This window comes from Apodemus sylvaticus, chromosome 5 (genome assembly GCF_947179515.1).
Source record: "Apodemus sylvaticus chromosome 5, mApoSyl1.1, whole genome shotgun sequence".
Classification (NCBI taxonomy): Eukaryota; Metazoa; Chordata; class Mammalia; order Rodentia; family Muridae; genus Apodemus; species Apodemus sylvaticus.
The window spans coordinates 145,542,643-145,559,074 of NC_067476.1; the positions used below are offsets into that span (position 1 = coordinate 145,542,643).

At 44.4% G+C, this 16,432-nt stretch overlaps 1 long non-coding RNA gene across 1 annotated transcript; it reads right to left on the reverse strand.

Annotated features, from left to right (window-relative positions):
• Positions 1–279: 279 nt before the first annotated feature.
• LOC127684675 (uncharacterized) lies at positions 280–15,793 on the reverse strand. Its single transcript, XR_007977762.1, has 3 exons — positions 15,717–15,793; positions 3,198–3,320; positions 280–417 (listed from the first exon to the last, which is right to left on the reverse strand). It is a non-coding gene; the product is annotated as an uncharacterized LOC127684675 (long non-coding RNA).
• Positions 15,794–16,432: the final 639 nt, after the last annotated feature.

Below are 16,432 nucleotides of genomic sequence, written 5' to 3' on the forward strand. Positions count from 1 at the left end.
TCTAAACTCTGCAGTCTATAAATGAGGAACTGTGGCTCAGGGAGGGGAAGCGCATTCCCCCTTGTCACACCCAGAGCATGTAACAGATGCGAGATTCAAGCCCAGTGACTGAGAAACAAGTGGCCAGGAATCTGGTCAGAATGCCAGGGTTGGGGCCTCTCTTTGGATGTCCTTTCACCATCTACAGAGACATTTCTTCCTGGGACCACACATTTAGCAGGTGCTTTCTTTTTATAAAAGTAGCCAAGGTCTTCTATTTTAAAAAAGATCTACCTCTTCTTCCAGCATCCAGGAATGGTCAGGGTATTATGGTCTGTTGCTAGCTTGTAATGGCTACAACACAGGATGAGAAGCGTCATTGGAAACTTTGGCGTGAAGAAAGAGTTGGCACTTCTTTTTCCCTCCATTTTCTGTGACCTGGGCAAAGAAGGTTTAGAACCAAAGGATTCATATAGTTATCAATTCAACACACCTTCCTAGGTCTTTGACAAAACCACTCACTGATTCAATGAGCTATTTGGATTGTTAATAAGAGTCCTTCTTAGCCATATCCAGAGTTGTGTAGAGACAGAAGGTCAAACACATGTAGAACCTGACCAGGAAAATGTGTGCTTAGTGTAACTTAGCATGTGTTCTATATGGTTTTAGGGGCTTGGAGTGGGGGGCGCATCTTTCCTTATTCTCTTCTGTGCTGTTGGAGTCTCTACCTGGATATTTCTATATATGACCAAATTCTGAATTAAGAAATTAGCCTAGAGTTGAAGTTAGTCTTGAATTACATCTCCTTCATCCTCCATCTATTGATGTATAGTTTCTGATAGAGCAGACCAAGTCTACAGACTGCTCCTAACAAATAGCAAACAAACAACTCTGTCCTGATTTATACACACACACACACACACACACACAGAGAGAGAGAGAGAGAGAGAGAGAGAGAGAGAGAGAGAGAGAGAGAGAGAGAGAGAGATAACCATAAGCTATACCAGAAATATGCAAGTGTTTCACATATCATAAAAACATTTGAATCTCCTTTTCAATGCACATTGCAGATCCTTTAGACCCGATGGAGCCTGGGTGGTTTCAATACAGATGGACAGTTTCATGCACCATCTCAGATTTTCCATCTCCATCACATGGGAACAAAGGTTCTGCCATATCCAGAGAGGTCTTAAGATCCAGAAAATTGTGAACCTTTATCAGAACAGACCTTTCATGAACAATAAAACACAAACATGATAGACACATGAAAACTATTTTAAAATACCCATCATGCTTTCAAATATCAATTCTCATTTAGATTTGAACCTTCCTTGCTGTGCTGGCTGATTTGGGGAGGTATTGTGATTTCTTCCACTATGTTCAGAAGAGACAAGGCATTTCCCAGAATGCTACCAAGACCAATTTCTTTTTTTTTTGTTTGTTTGTTTGTTTGTTTTTTCCAAAACATTCTTTTTATTCGATATAATTTATTTACATTTCAAATGATTTCCCCTTTTCTAGCCCCCCCACTCTCCGAAAGTCCCGCAAACCCCCTTCTCTTCCCTTGTCCTCCCACCCACCCCTTCCCACTTCCCGGTTCTGGTTTTGCTGAATACTGTTTCACTGAGTCTTTCCAGAACCAGGGGCCACTCCTCCTTTCTTCTTGTATCTCATTTGATGTGTGGATTATGTTTTGGGTATTCCAGTTTTCTAGGTTAATATCCACTTATTAGTGAGTGCATACCATGATTCACCTTTTGAGTCTGGGTTACCTCACTTAGTATGATGTTCTCTAGCTCCATCCATTTGCCTAAGAATTTCATGAATTCATTGTTTCTAATGGCTGAATAGTACTCCATTGTGTAGATATACCACATTTTTTGCATCCACTCTTCTGTTGAGGGATACCTGGGTTCTTTCCAGCATCTGGCAATTACAAATAGGGCTGCTATGAACATAGTAGAACATGTATCCTTATTACATGGTGGGGAGTCTTCTGGGTATATGCCCAGGAGTGGTATAGCAGGATCTTCTGGAAGTAAGGTGCCCAGTTTTCGGAGGAACCGCCAGACTGATTTCCAGAGTGGTTGTACCAATTTGCAACCCCACCAGCAGTGGAGGAGTGTTCCTCTTTCTCCACACCCTCTCCAACACCTGCTGTCTCCTGAATTTTTAATCTTAGCCATTCTGACTGGTGTAAGATGAAATCTTAGGGTTGTTTTGATTTGCATTTCCCTAATGACTAATGAAGTTGAGCATTTTTTAAGATGCTTCTCCGCCATCCGAAGTTCTTCAGGCGAGAATTCTTTGTTTAACTCTGTACCCCATTTTTTAATAGGGTTGTTTGGTTTTCTGGAGTCTAACTTCTTGAGTTCTTTATATATATTGGATATTAGCCCTCTATCTGATGTAGGATTGGTGAAGATCTTTTCCCAATTTGTTGGTTGCCGATTTGTCCTCTTGATGGTGTCCTTTGCCTTACAGAAACTTTGTAATTTTATGAGGTCCCATTTGTCAATTCTTGCTCTTAGAGCATACGCTATTGGTGTTCTGTTCAGAAACTTTCTCCCTGTGCCGATGTCCTCAAGGGTCTTCCCCAGTTTCTTTTCTATTAGCTTCAGAGTGTCTGGCTTTATGTGGAGGTCCTTGATCCATTTGGATTTGAGCTTAGTACAAGGAGACAAGGATGGATCAATTCGCATTCTTCTGCATGCTGACCTCCAGTTGAACCAGCACCATTTGTTGAAAAGGCTATCTTTTTTCCATTGGATGTTTTCAGCCTCTTTGTTGAGGATCAAGTGGCCATAGGTGTGTGGGCCAAGACCAATTTCTAAGGTTCTGAAGAGACTTTGGAAAGGGCAGTGGACTAGAATGTTCAGGGAGACAGATACCAGCAGCCAGCTCACCTGCAAGATGAGGGAGGCTCACCACCTTTGCTGAGGCACATACTGTTAGGGCCTGTATCTATTTATCTCAAGAAAGCATGATTCCTCCCCCAAATCCTGCATTCTCCCTAAAACATCCAACCTCAAAGTGTAAAACAGAAGTGTGGAGGTGAGGAGTCCCCTTGCCAAACCATATTCAAGATAGAATGGTCTTGTTAAGCATGGCTTCCCTAACTAGACCGTTAACATGGGATGTGCCTCTCTCCTGCACTGGGTAGGAAGGCCAAGCTCACCAAAGAGAATGTGGATTTACAGAAAGACATGGATATTTACCAATGACAGCATCGAACCCATGCAGAGGTCGAGGGAGAGAAGAGTGGCTCCCCTGAGAAGCACCTTGCTGCTGTAGGGGACCAGGACGGAATTGCTATCCCTTGGGGATTTCATTCATTTTCCCTGCAAGAGACAAGAGTAGCAGAAAACAAATCCAATGGGAGCATTCACAAACCTCAATCCAATAGACAAGTAGAGGAGGAGGCAAAATCCCTACCCCCTCTAAGGAGGTCATCTTCAAGAAATATGAGGCCTTAGAAGGTCAGAAAGCATGCAAAGATTGTTCCAGAATGTTCAAGAAATCTTCTTACCCAGTTCCTTTTCCCCCATGTAGTCGGGTATATGTCCCAGGATATGCATATGTATTTTTCTATGTATGTGTGTCTTTACAGTTAAAACAAGATAAAGGAAGGGAAGCCCTTCTGCCACAGGACTTCATGGGCATCCCAGCATAACATTCATAATAATGACTCTGTCACCATCAAAGATGCTCTTCAGGCCAGCCCTCCCCAGCCCTCAGCAGCTCTCTGATCCCACAACCAGCTCAGCCTATAATTGCAAACACCCTGCCCCCAGGAAATGTCAGGTTCTGTGAAGACACTTGGGCTTTGCTGGTGTCTGTAAAATGCAAGTTCAAGGGAACTTTTTAACATCAGAAGCAAAAATGTGAGAGTCAAGAGAGACAGGTCCCTTGTGCCCTGTAGAGGATCACAGTCGAGATAAGAGATGGGGGGTGTGGGGGGCAATTATTCTGAGGGGGAAACTTATTTGAAGGTAGCAGAACAGATACCAGGTAATTACTGCTCAGACTCAGCATGGGCAAGAGAACCAGGCTGTTCGTAACAAAAAGGAGCCAAAAAGAGTTAGGCGGAAGCTGGCACAGTCAGGAAGAGAGGCTGGCTCTTCTGAAGAGGGGGAGCAGTCACTGTCTACTGGAAAGAACAGGGGGAGGGGGAGGCTGTAAAGACCCTTGCCCAACTAGAGACTTTGCAAACCAAGCTAGGTATAGGCTTCTGTCCACTTTTCTCTTTGGTTTGGAGAGACAGCATATGTATGTATTTAATGTTGTGGCTTTGTGACTCTGTGTGTACTCATGTGTGTGTGTAGTGAGATAATAGAGACAAGAAGACATGGGGAAACGGAGAAAACAAGGACATAAAAATGCTAAGGACAGTCAAATGTCCACTCTATAACACTGGGAAAGTCCAAATTAGGGAAGTAGGAAAAGCATGAGAAGTTGCCAGGGCTTGGGAGAAGAAGAGGGTCATAGCCCATAAAACAGGGCGGAAGCAATGGCTCAGTGGTTAAGAGAGCTTGCAGCTCTCCTACAGAGGACCTGAGTTAGGTTCCCAGGTGACTCCAGTTCCAGGAGATCCTAGACCCTCTACTGACCTCTGTTGGAACTGTACAAATGTTCACACACCAACACAATATACATGCATACATACATACACACAAATAAATAATAAAATAAAAATTTAAAAAGCACAGACTCTACAAGACACTGGGTGAGCCTTAACATAAATCTATGTGCCTTAGCTAATAGAACATATCAACACTGGGCCATCAGATGTACATGGTGGTCACCAGTGGGCCCAGTACTGCAAGAACTTAAGGGTAGGGAGAACTGGGCGTGGCTGGTGGAAGGAGAAAGAGGGAAGTATCTGTACTTCCCATTCAACTTTTGTATGAACCCGAAACTTCTGCAAATAAAGTCTATGTTTTCAGGAGAGAGAGAAGGAAAGTTGTTTGTGGTAATGTGGGATTAAGCACAAATATCCTCCTCTTCTTCCAGAAAAATAAAACTGGTGAGTTTTACCATCAGAGGACAATTAGGGGATGTGGCCCAGAGTACACCCTAAGCACAAAACTTTGAAAGCAGCTGCAACTCAGCTTCAGTACAGCCTAATTTTACCAGCACTGAGGGAAAGAGCATAAGACCCTCCTACCCCTAGGGACAATGTTGACAAGAGTTTCTGCTGTGGAACTTTCAAGGAGTTTCCTCTGCTGTCTGAGGAGGGGTCCGCCTTTACATCATGTTGATTGTTCTCTCCAATCAATATATTACAGAACAACACTATAAATATGCCACTGGGAAAAAAATGGTAATGTGCTTGGATATCAAATTCTTGTGTAATCGTGTGAACATCTGTTTTCATGAGCAGCAGTTCTTAAAGAGAGTGAACATTTGCAACACTCCGCACTGTGCAAAGAAACACAGCTAAATATTTTCCAGGATGCTTCTCGAAAAACAAGGGCACCATCTCTTCTTGCCTAAGCAATCAGTTGAACCACAGCCTTGCTATTTTCCAGAACTCACAAACACAAGAGAAAAAAGGCCAAAACATCTACCTAACAGCCATTCTCCTATCCGACTGGGGGTAGTTCCCTAATATCTCAGGGTACCTTATGCATAACTTAGCATCTTATTTTATAGCAAACTGACCCCAGTTTGCTTCAGTTCCAGAGGCTCTAGTGGAAGTTCTGAGCTGTTCGCAGTAAACAGAAGGCTGGCACTAACTCTAGCTGTAGCCCCACGAATCTGCACCCTGATACACCACATAGGCATGCGTAGTTAGCCTCACTTACCAGGACTGAGACAAGAGAACAGAAGTAATTCCTGCGGAAGCAGGGTAATGGGGAAGATCTGGGGCCATCAGCAAAAAGACACAGTAGAGAAAATTAAGGCATTCCAGATGGAAGTATGGACACTGAAACGTTTGACCTGGATTCAAGTCCCATGGTGGCCCCTGGCAGGCTCTAACTTCTGTTCCAGGGACTCCAACTCCTCTGTCTAGCCTCCTCAGGCACCAGGAAGGCAAGGAGTACACAGACATATGTGCTAGCAAAGCACTATACACACACACACACACACACACACACACAAGAAAAGGAAAGGAAAGGAAAGGAAAGGAGAGGAGAGGAGAGGAGAGGAGAGGAGAGGAAAGGAAAGGAAAGGAAAGGAAAGGGGAAAACAGCTCTAACCGTGCCTTTTCTTAATGGCCTAGCACAAGGATGAGTGGGTTCTTCTTGCCACAAATCAGACTATTTAGAATATATTTTAGTCCTTAGCTCTCACCAGAGGCAGGGATGAGGGAGTAGCTTATGAGGAAAGAGAAGTCAAATGACCTGGGTTTTAATCACTTCCCTTCAATGAAATCGTATGGGCTTCCTTCCCATTGTACAGACTAGGAGACTGAGATTCAGAGAGGACCAATGACCTCAGGTGGCGGTACAGCTCACACAACTGAGTCTCAAGCTGAAATCTCTTGGGCACTAAACACTACCTTTTTTTGCCTGAGTACCCCCACCCCCACTGTTCTCGCACACTGGTGTATAGGTAAGGTGGATACTGAGAGGAGACAGGAAGGTAGCAGAGAGCAAGTAGGCAGGTTGTAATCACGTGTTTGCAAAGATATAAAAATTAAAATTGAGCTGCTTAATAAGAATCAGCCTTCACAGAGTGTTTATGTTTTAACCATCAGGTGCTTGGTTGGTATCACCCAGTGCATTCCTGAAGTGACTGCAAGTCCTTCCCGTATCAGACACTCCCACGAACTTCCATGCAGCAGTACTCCTCTGAGACACAAGCTTTGTGACTTGTGACTTCCTTGGGCCACTGACAGAAGAACAGAAGCACTAACTGCCCCACCTGTAACTCTAAGAGACTGAAAAGCTTTTACTCCTCTCTGGATCTTTCCTTTGCCCCCAAAGCAGCAGGGGACATGGCATGACTACAGGATGGCTCATAGGATGAAGAAAGCATGTGGTACTGAGCTATAGCAGGCAACCTGAAGCTTAACAGAAAATGAAAGTTTATTGTAGGATAATAGTGGTCTTGGGGATGTTTGTTACTGAAGTCAAGCTGACTGATACAACTGCTCTCTTCAAAATGAGGCACTACAGCTAGCTAAAGGACACACCTTTTCCCCAACTCCCCAGCTTACTTAACTTGTAAGTGGTCAAGCTTCAAATGAGACCCCTCTTCTATTTGTCTTATGTGCCTATCCCCTTTTATTAAATTACACTTTCAAACCCTTCTGGAAAGCTTATATTGTAGAACACAGACAATATAAGGCCACTTTGCAGGCTGGACACTAGGATATCTTTGCATTCCTTACTTGTGACATGATTCCTTGAAGTCTGTCCTTCAGCTTCAAGCATTGCCTTAATGAGTTATAAATGATAATTCTCTGGCTCTACTTCTGCTGAGCCACCGCCATTGATTGCATCTTTAGCACCTAGGACTAGCTTCCTTTTTATCAACACACACACTCACACACACACACACACACACACACACACACATGCAAAGGCAAATGCACATTTCTCCACCTTTCTTCTTAGGGATGCATCCACATAAGATTATAACACTGCATGGCCTATAACTTCTTGGCAGCCTCTGTTGATACTCATGCAAAGTAATTGACCTGATTCTAGCAGGACTCTTCCGAATTTAGTGCAGGGTGCACCTGGCTCATCAGGTGTCTGACATAATGACATACTTTTGACCACTAAATGAGCCAAATTGCCCCAACTCACAGCTCTTCTGAGTGGAATTTTTTCTGTCTTGAAAATACTCCTGCCTTGTGGCTGTCATTCTCAACTCAAGAGGCAGAAGGATTGTCACTGATCAGGCTTCCCAGACATATTAATGTACTTCAGAAACACTAAGTTTCTATTATGCAAATTCCTTTTACTGGAAAGTGTGTTTCCTGAGAGGATACTGCAGGAAAAGCATTCTAGGAAAGGGGAACAGCATGTATAAGGCTTAAGGCAACAAAACTGATTTCAAAAATCTTGGAATGGGCAGTTCTAATGATTAAGCATATGGTCTTTCACACCAGGATGTCTGGGTTTGACTCCTGCATTTGAATAACATAAAGAGATTAAAAAAAGTGTATGCAGAAGAGAAATCAGTTAGTTAAAAAAATAACAGTTTTGAGTATATATGTGTGGAGGATCTTCAGGTAGCTCAGAGCCACCTGAATTGTGTAGGATTTTTATATGTATTATTGAGTATTTTGATGTTATATTTCTTTATTCAAGCTGAAAGGGGAGATCATTTCTCACTTGCAATCTTCATTCAGAAATTTTTCATAGTGTGGTGCTCAAACACAGTTATACAAACCATTCAGAAAGCTTGGATTGGGACTGGGGTTGAAGGAACTTATAGTACCACTAGCCAGATAATGGTGTGTCATATCCCTATGTTCTTTCTTCCAAGGTTCTAGCTTGAATGGCCCACCCCTTCATCCGAATACCAAACAAGCAGTAATGGGACCTGACAGCATTTTAACCAGGGCAGAGCACTACAGGGGACCCTGAAGGAGATGGCATGGGATGCTTGTCCCTGGAGAACTTGAACTAGACATTGACTATGTATAAGCCTGCCTGGAAGAAGACTCCCCACTGTCCACTCTGGATTGCATATGTTTCCAGTGAGTGTGGAGTCAGTGCTTCTGGCTGGCAAAACTTTAAATCTTAGGCTGTCCCCACCAAGGACAGGGTTCTCCTAGTCCACTGAGAGTGGCCCTGGGATCTTCAGGTAGCTCAGAGCCACCTGAATTGTGTAGAGTCTTTATAGATGTGCACATGCATTTCTTGGAAAAGGAGGGGGCCCATTCCTCATCACAGAGTTGGATGTGATTTAAGCCTTGGAGTTTTCCAAATGTTTACTGTTTATTTGTGGGATTGTGTTGGAGCAAACTATTTTGATTGCTTGGGGTCAGCCTGACATCCTCCAGTGTTCTTTCCTCATTGCTACTGAGGAAAGTCCTGACACTTTGGCTTCCAAAACACATCTCAGATTGGTCACCTGCCTCCATCCCCATCACCAAAGCCACTGAACAGACCATCTTCACTCTCCATAGAACAGATTATAGCCTTCAAGCAGGTCTTGTCTATTCACACTTTCTCTTCTCTAATATAGTTGCAAGTGTGTGTGTGTGGGGGGGGCGTGTATACTCCTGCATTTGTGTGAATGTGTGCACTCATATGCTATGAGATGCTCAGAGAACAATCCTTCTGCCTTCTACCTTCTATGAGTCAAGGTCTTTCTTCCTTTGTTGCTGTGTATGGCTAGCTGACCCACAAGCCTCCATGGGTTTGCCAGTCTCTATTGCCTATCTGCCCATAGGAGCACTGGGACTGCAGATATTTCCTCTCTGTGTCTGTCTTTCACACTTGTGCAGCAAGCACAGTGACCCTCTAAGTCATCACCCCATGCCTTAGTCTCAGCTTCACAGAGCACCTTAAGTGAGTCTTTTTAAATTATGAATTATGTTCAGCCACTACACTGAAAATTCTCCGATGGTTTCTTTTTGTTTTTGTGTGAGATGGGGACATGATACATAGCCCAGGCTAGCCATGAGCTTACACTATCTCTGCATCCTCCTCCAGAGTGCTGTGATGATGGGTGTACATCACCACACCCCCAGCTTCCAGTGGGTTCAGTTAGCAAGACCTTCAGTATAGCTCAAGTTGTCCAGCGAGACCCATGAAGCCCTTCATGACCCATGTTCTTTGTACTTTACACCTCGCTAATGCCACCTCCCTGTTCCTCTCTGCTGCCACCTCCCTGTTCATTGTTCAGCAGCCACACTGTCTCCTGTCCTCGTCATTCACTTCTTTCCAACTCCTTCTGACCCCGCCAGCACCAAAAGTCACCTTTTCTTCTTTCTTTGGACTCTCTGATAAACTCACATGCCTCCCTTCAGAAACCCGGAGCATCTCCTCTTCCTTGTCTTCTTCCTGCCCATCCTTTCAATGCCTGAATCGAACCTCCTCTGTTTCCCACTCCCATTCTTATTAGCAACATGGAAGGAAGGGCTTGCTTGTACCCAACTGCTACTGCTAATCTGCCCCCTTGTTTAACGTGCTCCCGCATCTGGTTCTCCTTCTTAAGACACACATTTGGACATTCCTTAACCCAGACCCTGCTCTGAAGGGTCACAATGTCTCTTGGTCCACTGACCTGAACTCTTCTGCCCAAATAAGAGGAGCTCGTGGACCCTTACCTAACAGTATTACCTAACAGTTATTTCCTAACAGTAATAACTCAGTGCTTTGCTGGGTAAAGCCACGAGCTTTCTAGCCACGGGTTAGACTTGTAACTCAACCCCAGCAATTCCACTGAGGGATGACTTTAACCAAAGTGGATTCTTCTCCCTAAACCTCAGATTCCTTAGGTACCAAATGGGTGCCAAGGAATCCTTTTCTCAGGCAACTGCTATGATGAGATGGGATGATGCTCTTGACCCATGCTCTACCCAGCCTCACGAGTCTCCAAGAAGCTCAACCTGACTGCCAGCTCATGTGACCCACCACATTGTGCCAAGAAATCGTTTGTTCTCAAACAAACAAACAAACAAACAAACAAAAAACTACCAACAAAAAGCCTTGCAGCTCAAATTACAGAAAGGAGAATCCTCCCCATCTGTAACACCCATGCATTTGCTGAAACTATTCTTTCCACTCTAGCAAGTGGCGTGATCATTTGTAATACAGCCATAGCTGGCTAGGGCATTCCCTAAGCCTCAGTTTGCTTATCTGTAAAATAGTGCTACTCACGGTGCATGTCAAGTTATAGTGTTATGAAAAATAAATGGTCACTCTGCCTTTGGCACACTGCAAGGTCTCGATGCTGCAGATTCATATTATCATCCTGTGTGTGTTAACAGTGAAAATAAGTAGATGGATGGAAAGCCCCTGGTTAATCATTTTGCAAATTGTTTTGACTAACTAAATGAATACCATATATTTGTAAAGAAGCTGATTCCAGTTTAACACTGAAAGCAATTTGTCTACCAAGGTGGCAGACTTTTATTTTGGGATGGGAGGAGGCAGCATCAGTTGGTGTGTGTCCCGTGATTTCCCTGCTTGTCTTACATTCTCACAACACATAAGCTTATAAGTTGATGAACACTAGTATTACAAGTGGCAAAGGGACCACTGTGTGTGCACACATGTGCACACGTGCAGTGTGTGCACTGTGCAGAGGACCCAGAGTAATAACTGACACTCCCATTTGTGGTTTCATCCTTCCCTTCCAAGTCTAAATGCTTATATTTTTCTCATCCACAGATCAATATGGCTGGCAGGTAAATGTCCACTACATCAGAACACTGAGATCCCCCAACTGGTCAGAGGACCATGCCCCCTCCTGGCATTCCTCAAGGCCAGCCATGCTGAGGAGGTGTCTGAGAAGTGGGACAGACCACACGTTTGAGCATCCAGCCGTCAGCGCACAAAATCAGATCTGATCGGGTCTGCAGAAGATAAATGAGCTGGAGTCCCCCTAGCCCCAGATTTGGTCATCTCTTTATGAGCTCTGAAGGGCCTATTAGCAGCCCTGATGAGTGCTAGGGGAGATGAAGTCTGCCTTGAACAACGTTAGCTGGCAGAATCAAATCACTTCCAATCCCCCTAGGGGGAAGGAGACCGGCTGCCTTTCAGACGCAGCATCCTCCAATCCCCCTTGCCCATAAGGTGTATATGAACACTCTGTTGGGGGTGGGGGAGAAAGCAGTAAGCACTTTTTTGATGGTAGAATCGACTAAGAATTTCCTCATATATCTAATAGCTTCTCCTCAGGCAATTTGGTATCCGTGCTTAGACAGGTGCGCCTCATTTTCCCTGCAGAGGCTCAGCTTGGAAGGGGACTGTCAGTGTGCCCAAGGAGGATAACCTAGTCACCCTGTCTAGGTCTCTTTCAGCTATAAGCTGCACATCCTTGAGGGAACAGAATAAAGCTAGTTCATGGAATAACAGGGCCGGGAATTTGAAGTTCATCTCTTGGGAGTTGTTGGGGAGTTGTAGATCTGCTCAGAGGCAGAGAGCCTGCCTAGTATGTACAGACCCCTTGAGCGCAGCTCCCAGCACCAACACCCAGCCAAAAGGTTGGCTCTACGCATCAGGAAAATTGTGAGCCGTGAAGCATGTGGAGCCATGGGTGAGTCCTTTCCCTGAGATAACGGGCTCCTTCCTGATGGACAGAGGATTTTAATGGAATCGCACACATCAGGCTCATGAGCTGTTTATACACCAGGCCCCATCCTGCCTGCCTCTCAGTATAAGGCCTAACCTGGTAGCCCTTCTGTGCCTGAGAAGGAGGTACTTACCAGGAAGATGCAGAAAACAGCTCCCACTCCAAGAGGGGTTAAAAGGAAAATAGTTGGCCTTAGGGAATAACTTGGAGAGAAAGAAACCCTTATCCTATGCAACATTATTCATCATAGGAATGAGACCAAAAAAGACGGGGATGTGTCCCAATTCAGTGGCTCTGCGACCTTTGCCTGCTCATTCTTTAAGCCTCAGTCTTACACCTGTAAAATGGGAACACTCTAACCACTGATGCAGAAGGGTTGTTTTAAGAAGGGTAGGCCATGTCTGAAAGAGTGCCTGGCATCCAGTCCACAAACTCAAACTGTCTGTTACCTTTTCCTTGTCTGTTACCTTTACCTTTCTGCCCCCACAATATGGATATGAAGGTGTTTCTTACAGCCTTCTCCTCTGTCAGTCCCTCTCCACTCTGGATGCCTATTCCTTAGAGCTCTGATTTTGCTCTTCCCTCTGGATGGGGATCCCTTGGCCCTAGCAGCCTCACTGCTCAGAAATCCCCTCAGCGACCTGTTGTTTAGATGGATGCCTGCCTGCACCGTCCTCACGTGGTGTGGTGTGTCAGTGTCTGTCACAGTGGCTTTATTCATGAACTCTCCTACACGAAGGAGAGATACTAGAGGCCAGGCTCATTTGCTCTCTAGATACACTGAAACTTCACTGAATGAGCCAGTCAAGGGACCTGCCCTCTCTGGGTTTCACAGCAAGGGTAGCAACAAGAAATAAAAACCAAAATCAAATACAAATAAGCCATAAGATAACACCCGCGATGGGAGCATCTAAGAATGCACACCAATAGATCAGGACAAGAGAAGATGATTCTTCAAGTGAGACAAGCTTTACATCAGTCAAATGTTTAGGTTAAGGGTCAACTTTCAAATCAAGCTTTATTCAAGGAGTCAACCATCAAAGCACCTTTTGCTAAAAGACAAGGGCAGCAAGTTTCTCCAGGCAGAGGAATAAGACTCCCGAAGGTCCTGAGGCAGGTGACAACAGAGTGGGTCAGTGCTGACAAAAGGGTTAATGTCCCTGGGGTGACTTGTAAGAAGAACCATGTATGGTAAATGTGTAAGGAGTGGGGGCAAGGACAAGGGGCTTGACTCGGGGTAAGACTCCAGGGCTCAGAAAGATAATGCAAATGTTTAGGTTAAAGGGTAGTCCACAAGCAAAGTCCAACCTGCTGTCTGTTTTGAGATGACTATAGTGTTAATTAGGACACAGTTACATCCACTGGTATGTATATAATATATTATACATGACATATTTATTATATATTTCTTTTCAAGTAAATGACAAGGACCAGTAACTACCATACCACTACATATAGACAGATATGGCTATATAGAGAGAGATAGGTTAATAATCTTGCCCTTGACCCAAAAGTATGCTGACCCTTGATTTAGGGCATGCAACCAGAAGTCGGTTGGTAGAGTTTTTTAACAAGGGAAAAACATTTGATTAGACACACAGAAACTTGTCTGGCACATATCAGATCTTCACGCACGTTGGTCCAATGAATCAGTGGATATTTAGATGAATAACACTCCATTATCCACCACCATATCATATTATCCCCTCTGTTAGCACAAATAATCGGGAGGTGGTGGTGGTTAAGGAACTGAGGGGAGCCCTCCCATCCATCCAGGCAGACTGCATTTTTCACAGCACTAACAGCTGACAGATACTTAGAAAATTGAATGTTTTATGCAGCTTCGGATTGGAAATAGCAGTGTGGTTTTCACCACAGGGAACCCTCTTAATGTAAATCCAACCCAATTACACACACGCAGGCAGCCACTGAATTTACAGCAAGACTGAGTTTTGCCCAGCAGCCAATGAAGCACAGCTCTGGAGAGAAGTAAGGATGATCTCCTGGGGAGGGTGTAGGAGCCACAGGAGGCATCTCTGGGGGTGGGGGGGGAGTGGAGAGGGAGGGCAGCTATGAGTCCTGAGTAGAGGGTGCACAGTGGCCTACAGAGCCTGAAAGAAAGGGGATGAAGTGGCTATGCAAATACACAGCAGGCTGCCTTCTGCAATTGCAAAATCATGAATAGGGGAAATTGCTGGAAAACCAAGAGTAACTTTTTCCTCTGGCTAGTTACAGAGAACCAAGGCCTTCAGGAATGGAGCTCCTTCAAAACTCAACTGCAAAGAGCCTTGTGAGGCAGCCCAGGCAAAATTAGCTGTACAGACTGATAGGCAGAGAGAATGGCCCCAAGGGTCACATATCACAATTACTCCACAGTCTACACACCGGACTGACTGTAGGTTCCATTCTCTGAAGATGTAGCCTTGTTTGGTATTGGAAGATCCTATACTCAGTTGTGAAATGGCAGAGTTGTATTTTTTTAATTTCCTTTTCTCTCATACAATACATCCTGACTGAAGCGTCCCCTCCCTTCACTCCACCTCATGTTCCCTCCAGTTCCCCTCTCCCTCAGATCCACTCCTCCCCATCTCCCCCCAGATAAGAGCAGGCCTTCTGTAAACATGAAATAAGCACAGCCCCAGCCAGGTATCATAAGATGGGACACAAAACCCTCACATCAAGGCTAGGTGAGGCAACCCAGTAGAAGAATCCCAAGAGCAATAGTTCCAACATTAGAACTTCTTCATCCTCCCCTAACTTCTGATGAGGACCACCAGTCCTTAGTATTTCTTAAGTTGTAACTATAGGCCTAGTTCCACTGTTGCATGGCCTTCTCCCAGTAAGGAGAACAGTCACTGAGTTAGAGAGTTCACCCCTTGACTTCCTCTAAACTAGATTATACCAGTAAAAAACCCTGCTTCCTAATAAGGTTACATTTCTCGGTGCTGGAGACAGGAACTTGAAAATACCTTTTGGGAATAAAGAATTCCAATACAGATCTGCAGATTGGAGTCTTCTGGATGGATTCTATGGAAGTCAGAATCCATGGCTGGGACTTGGCATTAATCCAACAGACGAGAGAAGGGTGCTAGATGAAAGTAGTCATATTCCTTCTTGTAGAAGAGCTCAGGGCATGGGTATGCACGTGTTTGCTCATAATTAGACCAGATCACAGAAACCCAACTTAACACTGGTTTTGGGCCTCTAATCCCAGAGGGAAGACTTTCTGTGCCTTGTTGCCCAGCACCTTCCTAAGATAAATATTTCCCTCTCAACCTCTTCACTACTCTAGGTCTCTGACTGTTAAACTCTGCCCTTTAATCTCCCTTCCTTATCAGACTATCTAAACCCTACCACATCAAAAGCCAATTCTCTTTTCTATCTGTCTCCTTTCATGATCTATGGAAGAGCCCAGATGACACTCAAATTATAAGTCCAAAGTAGGGTTTCTCAAAGTAAGAGTGCTCTGTCAGCAGTGTTAGTAAGATCTGGCTAAGCCACATTCCCAGAGTGAAGCCACCTCTCCTTACCTCTTATGGAAGTCCTCCTCCTGCTCAAGAAGCATCTGATCAACAATTTCTAATATAGCAAATAGAGAATCAAGAGTCACAGCAGTGGCGGCTGGAGTTCCTCTCCCTCTGCAAACCTTTGACAAACAGTGAGATCAGCACCTAAGTTCTGAAATGTCCAGGCAGGGTAGAGTTCCCTGATAGGTCTGTAACTTAATTTTAGATGGAAACTTTCACTCAAACCTAAGAGATGGGGAAAGCAAAAGACATCTGCATCAGCATGTCTCAAATTACCATGTGCATACAGATCACCTGGACAGCTTGTTAAAATGCAGATGCCTATTCAAAATGTCCTAGCTGGGGTCCGAGAGTCTGCATCTTTAACAAGGTTTTTAGAGATGAGCACAAAGTTGAGTCTTCTCAGGTATCTTGGATCTACAGGAGCCACCTATAGTTTTTTTTACAGTGGCCTACCTAGAGTTCTGTATGTTTGTTCCGGCCAGGAGAAAGCCAATTGTCATGAGCACCCTGCTAATACAGAAAACTATACAGTAAGTAAAAAACCACACCCTGGGATCCCCCATGCCATTCAGTAAACTGACCTCCATTTTGAACCAAAAGTAAGCATTTGTAAGTCTGTTGATGTTTTCCTACTGGCATTCATTCCAACTGAGGCCTTACCCTGAATGCATCTTTTTTTTTTTTTTTTAAATCTAAGGTTCTAGAAGGAATATGTC